Genomic DNA, 12,280 nt, shown 5'->3' with positions numbered 1-12,280 from the left:
CAGAAGCAGTTATGCCAAAGGTGTGAAAAGTATCACTCGGGGTTCTGCACCAAATTTTGCAACAAGTGTAAAAGAAATGGTCATAGCGCGGCGAAGTGTGAGGTCTACGGACCAGGGGTTAATAGAACGAAAGGAACAAATGGTGTCGGAACGAGTAATGGCGGAGCAAGTAGTGTCGGAGCAAGTTATGCCAATGTAGTTTGTTATAAATGTGAAAAACCGGGCCACATTATTAGAAATTGCCCGAACCAGGAGAACACGAATGGACAAGGCCGCAGAAGAGTTTTCAATATTAATGCGGCAGAGGCACAGGAAGACCCGGAGCTTGTTACGGGTACGTTTCTTATTGACAATAAATCTGCTTACGTTTTATTTGATTCGGGTGCGGATAGAAGCTATATGAGTAGAGATTTTTGTGCTAAATTAAGTTGTCCATTGACGCCTTTGGATAGTAAATTCTTACTCGAATTAGCAAATGGTAAATTAATTTCAGCAGATAATATATGTCGGAATCGAGAAATTAAACTGGTTAGCGAAACATTTAAGATTGATTTGATACCAGTAGAGTTAGGGAGTTTTGATGTGATAATCGGTATGGACTGGTTGAAAGAAGTGAAAGCAGAGATCGTTTGTTACAAAAATGCAATTCGCATTATACGAGAAAAAGGAAAACCCTTAATGGTCTACGGAGAAAAGGGCAACACGAAGCTACATCTTATTAGTAATTTGAAGGTACAAAAACTAATAAGAAAAGGTTGCTATGCTGTTCTAGCACACGTCGAGAAAGTACAAACTGAAGAAAAGAGCATCAATGATGTTCCCATTGCAAAAGAATTTCCCGATGTATTTCCGAAAGAATTACCGGGATTACCCCCACATCGATCCGTTGAATTTCAAATAGATCTTGTACCAGGAGCTGCACCAATAGCTCGTGCTCCTTACAGACTCGCACCCAGCGAGATGAAAGAACTGCAAAGCCAATTACAAGAACTTTTAGAGCGTGGTTTCATTCGACCAAGCACATCACCGTGGGGAGCTCCTGTTTTGTTTGTCAAGAAGAAAGATGGTACATTCAGGTTGTGTATCGACTACCGAGAGTTGAACGAACTTACCATCAAGAACCGATACCCACTACTGAGAATCGACGACTTATTTGATCAACTACAAGGCTCGTCTGTTTATTCAAAGATTGACTTACGTTCCGGGTATCATCAAATGCGGGTGAAAGAAGATGATATTCCAAAGACTGCTTTCAGAACACGTTACGGTCATTACGAGTTTATGGTCATGCCGTTTGGTTTAACTAATGCACCAGATGTGTTCATGGACCTTATGAACCGAGTGTGTGGACCATACCTTGACAAGTTTGTCATTGTTTTCATTGATGACATACTTATTTACTCAAAGAATGACCAAGAACACGGTGAACATTTGAGAAAGGTGTTAGAAGTATTAAGGAAGGAAGAATTGTACGCTAAGTTTTCAAAGTGTGCATTTTGGTTGGAAGAAGTTCAATTCCTCGGTCACATAGTGAACAAAGAAGGTATTAAGGTGGATCCAGCAAAGATAGAAACTGTTGAAAAGTGGGAAACCCCGAAAACTCCGAAACACATACGCCAGTTTTTAGGACTAGCTGGTTACTACAGAAGGTTCATCCAAGACTTTTCCAGAATAGCAAAACCCTTGACTGCATTAACGCATAAAGGGAAGAAATTTGAATGGAATGATGAACAAGAGAAAGCGTTTCAGTTATTGAAGAAAAAGCTAACTACGGCACCTATATTGTCATTGCCTGAAGGGAATGATGATTTTGTGATTTATTGTGATGCATCAAAGCAAGGTCTCGGTTGTGTATTAATGCAACGAACGAAGGTGATTTCTTATGTGTCTAGAAATTGAAGATTCACGAACAAAATTATACGACGCATGATTTGGAATTAGGCGCGGTTGTTTTTGCATTAAAGACTTGGAGGCACTACTTATATGGGGTCAAAAGTATTATATATACCGACCACAAAAGTCTTCAACACATATTTAATCAGAAACAACTGAATATGAGGCAGCGTAGGTGGATTGAATTGTTGAATGATTACGACTTTGAGATTTGTTACCACCCGGGGAAGGAAAATGTGGTAGCCGATGCCTTGAGCAGGAAGGACAGAGAACCCATTCGAGTAAAATCTATGAATATAATGATTCATAATAACCTTACTACTCAAATAAAGGAGGCGCAACAAGGAGTTTTAAAAGAGGGAAATTTAAAGGATGAAATACCCAAAGGATTGGAGAAGCATCTTAATATTCGGGAAGACGGAACCCGGTATAGGGCGGAAAGGATTTGGGTACCAAAATTTGGAGATATGAGAGAAATGGTACTTAGAGAAGCTCATAAAACCAGATACTCAATACATCCTGGAACGGGGAAGATGTACAAGGATCTCAAGAAACATTTTTGGTGGCCGGGTATGAAAGCCGATGTTGCTAAATACGTAGGAGAATGTTTGACGTGTTCTAAGGTCAAAGCTGAGCATCAGAAACCATCAGGTCTACTTCAACAACCCGAAATCCCAGAATGGAAATGGGAAAACATTACCATGGATTTCATCACTAAATTGCCAAGGACTGCAAGTAGTTTTGATACTATTTGGGTAATAGTTGATCGTCTCACCAAATCAGCACACTTCCTGCCAATAAGAGAAGATGACAAGATGGAGAAGTTAGCACGACTGTATTTGAAGGAAGTCGTCTCCAGACATGGAATACCAATATCTATTATCTCTGATAGGGATGGCAGATTTATTTCAAGATTCTGGCAGACATTACAGCAAGCATTAGGAACTCGTCTAGATATGAGTACTGCCTATCATCCACAAACTGATGGGCAGAGCGAAAGGACGATACAAACGCTTGAAGACATGCTACGAGCATGTGTTATTGATTTCGAAAACAGTTGGGATCGTCATCTACCGTTAGCAGAATTTTCCTACAACAACAGCTACCATTCAAGCATTGAGATGGCGCCGTTTGAAGCACTTTATGGTAGAAAGTGCAGGTCTCCGATTTGTTGGAGTGAAGTGGGGGATAGACAGATTACGGGTCCGGAGATTATACAAGAAACTACCGAGAAGATCATCCAAATTCAACAACGGTTGAAAACCGCCCAAAGTCGACAAAAGAGCTACGCTGACATTAAAAGAAAAGATATAGAATTTGAAATTGGAGAGATGGTCATGCTTAAAGTTGCACCTTGGAAAGGCGTTGTTCGATTTGGTAAATGAGGGAAATTAAATCCAAGGTATATTGGACCATTCAAGATTATTGATCGTGTCGGACCAGTAGCTTACCGACTTGAGTTACCTCAACAACTCGCGGCTGTACATAACACTTTCCACGTCTCGAATTTGAAAAAATGTTTTGCTAAAGAAGATCTCACTATTCCGTTAGATGAAATCCAAATCAACGAAAAACTCCAATTCATCGATGAACCCGTCGAAATAATGGATCGTGAGGTTAAAAGACTTAAGCAAAACAAGATACCAATTGTTAAGGTTCGATGGAATGCTCGTAGAGGACCCGAGTTCACCTGGGAGTATGAAGATCAGATGAAGAAGAAATACCCGCATCTATTTCCAGAAGATTCGTCAACACCTTCAACAGCTTAAAATTTCGGGACGAAATTTATTTAACGGGTAGGTACTGTAGTGACGCGAACTTTTCCATGTTTATATATATTAATTGAGATTGATATTTACATGATTAAATGTTTCCAACATGTTAAGCAATCAAACTTGTTAAGACTTGATTAATTGAAATATGTTTCATATAGACAATTGACCACCTAAGTTGACCGGCGATTCACGAACGTTAAAACTTGTAAAAAGATAATGTCAATATATATATGGATATGCATATGGTTAACATGAGATTATGATAAGTAAGTATCTCCATAAGTATATTAACAATGAGTTATATACATATAAACAAGACTAGTAACTTAAGGATTTCGAAACGAGACATATATGTAACGATTATCGTTGTAACGACATTTAAATGTATATATATCATATTAAGATATATTAATATATCATAATATCATGATAATATAATAATTTAACATCTCATTAGATATAATAAACAATGGGTTAACAACATTAATTGAGATCGTTAACTTAAAGGTTTCAAAACAACACTTACATGTAACGACTAACGATGACTTAACGACTCAGTTAAAATGTATATACATGTAGTGTATTTAGATGTATTAAAATACTTTTGGAAGACTTCAAGACATATATCAAAACACTCATACTTAACTAAAATGGTTACAGTTACTTTTCCATTCTTTTCTTTCATCAAGAATTCTAGTCGTATTCTTACCCGTATTATACACAGCTTCAAAACGTACTTACTATGAGTATATACCAATAGGAACTAGCATGGGATTCCACTCTTGATTATGTCATGTATGACTAATCAATTTTAACTTCTACCATGAGCTAGTTAACTAACTAGAACTCCGTTTAACCCCACTCACCATTCACCAATTACCACTCATCATTCACTCCATTTCACTTCCAATTCTCTTTCTAATTCTCTCTCAACACACACACACTATTATGAACGTATTTTTCCAGTAGTTAATTATCATCTTCATCAAAAATCACTTCAAGAATCAAGCTATAATCATCATAGGAAGAACACTTCAAGAACACTTCAAAAATCCCTTCAAGTTTACTAATTTACTTCCAAGCTTTCTAATCCATTCCAAGTAATCATCTAAGATCAAGAAACCTTTGTTATATACAGTAGGTTATCTTTCTTATTCAAGGTAATATTCATATTCAAACTTTGATTCAATTTCTATAACTATAAACTATCTTAATTCGAGTAAAAATCTTACTTGAACTTGTTTTTGTGTCATGATCCTACTTCAAGAACTTTCAAGCCGTCCAAGATCCTTTGAAGCTAGATCATTTCTTGTCACTTCCAGTAGGTTTACCTACTAAACTTGAGGTAGTAATGATGTTCATAACATCATTCGATTCATACATATAAAGCTATCTTATTCGAAGGTTTAAACTTGTAATCACTAGAACATAGTTTAGTTAATTCTAAACTTGTTCGCAAACAAAAGTTAATCCTTCTAACTTGACTTTTAAAATCAACTAAACACATGTTCTATATCTATATGATATGCTAACTTAATGATTTAAAACCTGGAAACACGAAAAACACCGTAAAACCGGATTTACGCCGTCGTAGTAACACCGCGGGCTGTTTTGGGTTAGTTAATTAAAAACTATGATAAACTTTGATTTAAAAGTTGTTATTCTGAGAAAATGATTTTTATTATGAACATGAAACTATATCCAAAAATTATGGTTAAACTCAAAGTGGAAGTATGTTTTCTAAAATGGTCATCTAGACGTCGTTCTTTCGACTGAAATGACTACCTTTACAAAAATGACTTGTAACTTATTTTTCCGACTATAAACCTATACTTTTCTATTTAGATTCATAAAATAGAGTTCAATATGAAACCATAGCAATTTGATTCACTCAAAACGGATTTAAAATGAAGAAGTTATGGGTAAAACAAGATTGGATAATTTTTCTCATTTTAGCTACGTGAAAATTGGTAACAAATCTATTCCAACCATAACTTAATCAACTTGTATTGTATATTATGTAATCTTGAGATACCATAGACACGTATACAATGTTTCGACCTATCATGTCGACACATCTATATATATTTCGGAACAACCATAGACACTCTATATGTGAATGTTGGAGTTAGCTATACAGGGTTGAGGTTGATTCCAAAATATATATAGTTTGAGTTGTGATCAATACTGAGATATGTATACACTGGGTCGTGGATTGATTCAAGATAATATTTATCGATTTATTTCTGTACATCTAACTGTGGACAACTAGTTGTAGGTTACTAACGAGGACAGCTGACTTAATAAACTTAAAACATCAAAATATATTAAAAGTGTTGTAAATATATTTTAAACATACTTTGATAGATATGTATATATTGTTATAGGTTCGTGAATCAACCAGTGGCCAAGTCTTACTTCCCGACGAAGTAAAAATCTGTGAAGGTGAGTTATAGTCCCACTTTTAAAATCTAATATTTTGGGATGAGAATACATGCAGGTTTTATAAATGATTTACAAAATAGACACAAGTACGTGAAACTACATTCTATGGTTGAATTATCAAAATCGAATATGCCCCTTTTTATTAAGTCTGGTAATCTAAGAATTAGGGAACAGACACCCTAATTGACGCGAATCCTAAAGATAGATCTATTAGGCCTAACAAACCCCATCCAAAGTACCGGATGCTTTAGTACTTCGAAATTTATATCATATCCGAAGGGTGTCCCGGAATGATGGGGATATTCTTATATATATGCATCTTGTTAATGTCGGTTACCAGGTGTTCACCATATGAATGATTTTTATCTCTATGTATGGGATGTGTATTGAAATATGAAATCTTGTGGTCTATTATTATGATTTGATATATATAGGTTAAACCTATAACTCACCAACATTTTTGTTGACGTTTTAAGCATGTTTATTCTCAGGTGATTATTAAGAGCTTCCGCTGTCGCATACTTAAATAAGGACGAGATTTGGAGTCCATGCTTGTATGATATTGTGTAAAAACTGCATTCAAGAAACTTATTTTGTTGTAACATATTTGTATTGTAAACCATTATGTAATGGTCGTGTGTAAACAGGATATTTTAGATTATCATTATTTGATAATCTACGTAAAGCTTTTTAAACCTTTATTGATGAAATAAAGGTTATGGTTTGTTTTAAAATGAATGCAGTCTTTGAAAAACGTCTCATATAGAGGTCAAAACCTCGCAACGAAATCAATTAATATGGAACGTTTTTAATCAATAAGAACGGGACATTTCAAAGCACCAAACTTCCCCGATACTCCCACTAGAGATTTCAACTCGATGCATCTTGTTTATTACAACACAGCCAAAATTTGAGTTAAACCACCCTAACAAGCTCCCGTAATCTCTGAAAATATCGCTCGTTGTAGTGACCCGTCCTAATCCATCTGGACGAAGTCTTCAACAGCTGGTCCCATTGCGAGGTTCTGACCTCTATATGCCATGAATGACTCCATGTAATATCTTTAAAATGAGCAAATGCACAGCGGAAGATTTCTTTCATACCTGAGAATAAACATGCTTTAAAGTGTCAACTAAAAGGTTGGTGAGTTCATAAGTTTATCATAAAACAATAAAATTCTGTAATTTTTGATAGACCACAAGATTTATATACAGTATGTGACGACCCGAAAATTTCTGACCAAATTTAAAACTTAATCTTATATGTTTTTGCACGATAAGCCAAGCCTGTAAAGCTGAGTCTTAAAAATTTTGAGCAAATTTCATGAATTCAATTTGACCTTTGACTATTACCGACGATTCACGAACGATTGTGTGCAATGAAATATGTAAACATATATATATAAATATAAATATATAATATTAGTAAGATATATTATTAATCAATTGGAGTTGAAAATGTAAAACAACAAGATAAATAAGTTATCGTTAGGATGAATATATATAAATAAATATATGATATTATTGTCTATATGAATATATAGATAAAAGATTTCAAATAACAATTATTATATTATAACATTTATAAATATATAAATATTAAATATTTAATAAATGTTATTTTATAGTATAAATATATGCAATTAATAGATATCATATAATTAATAAGTTGTAATATTATTATATTAAATGTAATTATAAATTAAGATATAATTGTTATAGTAATATTATTATTACTATTATATTATTATAAATTTGTACTATTATTATTATTATTAAGGGTATTATTATTATTATAGTTTTTATAAAATTAATTACTCGAGCGCGAAGCTTGTTATTATTAGGATAATTATTATTAATATTATTATTATGTTATCATTATTAATAATAATCCGTACTTTTATTATTTAATAAATAATAGGATTATTTTTATTAAAATTACATTATATAAATAAAATCGTATATATCTATAAGCTGTGAATCAGAAGCAGTTGCACATCACACTCACTTTTTCATTTCATGTCTTTAATCTTGTTCCATAATCGAATTTAATCACAGACGCATCCAAAATTCTGTTAACAATCCCTTCAACTTTTTATTTTTTTAATTTATTTCTGTACCTGAATATTCATCCTGTTGACTCCACATCGCTATAAAACAATGGAATTACATTAAGATATGACGACATTCAATCAGTATTACATCCTTTATATCAATTATTTTTTTTACAACCTTTAAATGGCGAATTTAAAAAAAAAATCGAGCATGAACTCAGGTACCTGCTCTGTACCTTCAATCTTTTGTCAATTCATTGAATTTGAACCAATCTTCAAAATCTAATAATGCAATTGCGTTAGAAACATTTTATTTGAACTATCTGTAAAGTTTCACATCTCTATTTCATCTACAGAGTTCAAATTTACGAGTCAAACATAATTTCAAAAAAAGTCAACTAATGTGTTCATCATAAAATTCGAGTCTAATACGTTGTTTTGTGCTCAATTGAGATTACAGAAAGTTTTTAGAAGTCATTTACTACATTTTTCATTCAATGATCGAGGTCTAAAATGTTTTGGAAGTTCGATTTCGAATTAAAGTACATACGTATTCATAATAAAGCTGTTTAGCTTCTTTTTTTTTCTTTTCGGTTTTAATTGATTTTAATTCACCTCTAAACGTCTCTGTATCATTTACAAATCCTAAAAACTAATTAATTAAGTGGTTGTTAACTTGGTTCGTTCTCTGGTCAACTTGCATAAAGTGAAGAAGAAGAAGAAAAAAGAAACAGAATAATTGGGTTTTATAGATTTAGTTGAGATAAATATCAAGAAAACAGAAAGCAGCGTAATGGTTGGGTGTTGGTGCGGGTGATAGAGGGGTCTCGAGTTCGAGCCCGGTCTGGAGCAATCTTTTTATAAAATCTTTCCAAGAGGTATAATCTCTTATTATTATTATTATTATTATTATTATTATTATTATTATTATTATTATTATTATTATTATTATTATTATTATTATTATTATTATTATTATTATTATTATTATTATTATTATTATTGTTATTATTATTATTATTATTAGTATAATTATTATCATTATTATTATTATTATTATCAATATTATTACACTTATCATTATTGTTATTATTATCATTATCATTATTATTATAAGTACTATAATTATAATTCAAAACTTATTAGTAATATCATTACTAATATTATTATTAGTATTATTATTACTGTTATTATTACTAGTATTATAAATATTATCATTATTAGAATTAGTAATAAAAGTGTTATTTTTAGAATTATTATTATTATCATTAATATTAGTATTAGAAACAATTAGGAATTATTAATATTATTAATAAAAGTATTATTATTAATATTACCATTAGTAATAAGATTGTTATAATTATTATTATTAAGTATTATGTACTAATATTAAAAATTATTATTTTCACTACCATTATTACTAAATTATTCATTTTACTACTGATATTATCATTATGAAATTTATAATTAAAAACTACCATTAATATCATTATTATCAAAATTATTAACTTTAATATCTTTATTAGTAATATTAAGTATTATAGTTATTATCATTTTTACCATTATTAATATTATATTAGTTACTATATTTTAACAAACAAACGATATATATATATATATATATATATATATATATATATATATATATATATATATATATATATATATATATATATATATATATATATATATATATATATATATATAATACATATAACATAACAAAAATTAATATTTTTTAGTTATGTCGTATGAATATTTTTACTACAAAATATTGGATAGTGAGTTTCATTTGCCTTTTTTACTCTTTACGTTTTTGGGCTGAGAATACATACAAATGCTTTATTAACTGTTTTACAATATTTATATGCGTGAGTTTCATTACTCCCTTTTTAAATGCTTTCGCAATATATATTTTTAGGACTGAGAATACATGCGTTTCTTTTATAAATGTTTGACAAAATAGACACAAGTACTTAAAAACATTCTACGATTGAGTTACGAGTACACCGGATATCACCCCTTTATAGTCTGGTAATATAAGAATTAGGAAACCGAGCTCCTAATTGACGCGAATCCTAAAGATAGATCTATGGGCACTTACAAGCCCTAGTCACAGAATTTGAACTGCTTTAGTACTTCGAAATAGGTATACAACCGCCAGCTTTAAAAGATATGATCTGTTTGTGAGGTATACACAACCATCATATTTAAAAGAGTGGCCTGTTTGTATGCTTTTGCATGACCGTGCGGAATGCCGGTATGCGGGGGATATTCTATATGCATCTTGTTAAGATCGATTGCCAGGTGTTTATATATCGTATGAATGATTTTCCAGCAGTGAGCAGACCTGCACAGATTGTTTTCTAAATATGAGTATCTTGTGGTCTATTATATTATTGAAAAATGATTATTTATGATAAACTAATGAACTCACCAACCTTTTGGTTGACACTTGAAAGCATGTTTATTCTCAGGTATGAAAGAAATCTTCCGCTGTGCATTTGCTCATTTTAGAGATATTACTTGGAGTCATTCATGACATATTTCAAAAGACGTTTCATTCGAGTAGTTGAGTTCATCAAGAATATTATTAAGTCAATTATAGTTGGATATATTATGAAATGGTATGCATGCTGTCAACTTTCGATGAAATGCAAGTTTGTCTTTTAAAAACGAATGCAATGTTTGTAAAATGTATCATATAGAGGTCAAATACTTCGCGATGTAACCAAATGTAATGTATTCATCCAGATGGATTAGGACGGGTAGTTAGAGTTGGTATCAGAGCGGTGGTCTTAGCGAACCAGGTCTTCCATTAGTGTGTCTAACTGATAGTTTTTTATATGCATTAGTGAGTCTGGACTTCGACCGTGTCTGCATGCCAAAAGTTTTGCTTATCATTTCGTGTCGAAAATCATCTACTTATCATCCTTAGAAAATTACCCGCTTATCATTCCTAATCTAGACACATCTTATTGCATTGATTGCATGAATAGTGTATAGACAAAATTCATATCTTAGCGTATCTGATAATTCATATCCTATCGTATCTGTTACTGTAGATTTGCCTGACATATGCCGTAAATTCCTCCGTAATCTATGAAATCTTTTGTTCTATATATAGATATTCTATGTAAATAGATTACCATCCGATAGCCGAAAATCATTTCATATTGAAAAATACTTTATTCGAAAGTAGGAAATGAGACTCGTCACTAGTTCAAGTTCTTCGGAACCCGACATCTATTCCGACATGGATGTTCACCTAAGCTCCGGAGGTAGCGTCACCAGAATGAATCAACCAATCAACCATCCCCAATTCATCTGATGGGTTCGTAGTCTATTAAATCATTGAAGACTAGAAGAAGGCAATCCCTTCCATCCACCACATTCCCCTCTTGGCGAAGAACCTGAAGCACTTACCCGCGAACCTGTTCGTAATACTATTTTCTCTCTCATTTCCAGAGTATCTCGTCATGATTATATACTACCTCAAATTCTAGATCTTATTCATCCGCTTGTTCCGACCGACAATCATCCTGGAGTAATGGAAGAAGTCAACGAGCTTCGCGCTCGAGTAATTAATTTGGAGAATATGGTGCAAAACTTACCAGCTTCAACAACATCACCAGCACCAACAGTACCATCAGTAACAGCACCAGTTCCATCAACAATCCACGTATCAATATCTGATTATGTACCTCGAGCATAATCATCGTTCTACGTATCGTTCTACATCAATTATCTTCGTTCTTCATGGTGATTATGTAATCTCTAATGTTTTAGAGATTATGTATTCTAGTTTTGACGGTAAACCAAATGAGTTTAATACTATATTAACTCATTAAAATCCATGATTACATCTGAAGAAAATATATATGTATATATGTTTTCATAAAGATTGTAATTAAAAATTCTTTTGTACAAACTGTTAATGGTGAAAATATTTTAACGGGTAGGTAATACCCGAGAAATATTTAGATTTCACATTAATAAGTTACACTGTACATTCTTCGAATCTAATTCAACAGTCATTTACTATCCTACTTACATCCACAGATATACAAATCCGTTCACCACATAATACCCAATTTTATTCAATTTCATATTT

Source organism: Rutidosis leptorrhynchoides, chromosome 4, assembly GCF_046630445.1.
Source record: "Rutidosis leptorrhynchoides isolate AG116_Rl617_1_P2 chromosome 4, CSIRO_AGI_Rlap_v1, whole genome shotgun sequence".
NCBI classification, from domain to species: Eukaryota; Viridiplantae; Streptophyta; class Magnoliopsida; order Asterales; family Asteraceae; genus Rutidosis; species Rutidosis leptorrhynchoides.
This window is presented reverse-complemented; position numbering follows the sequence as displayed.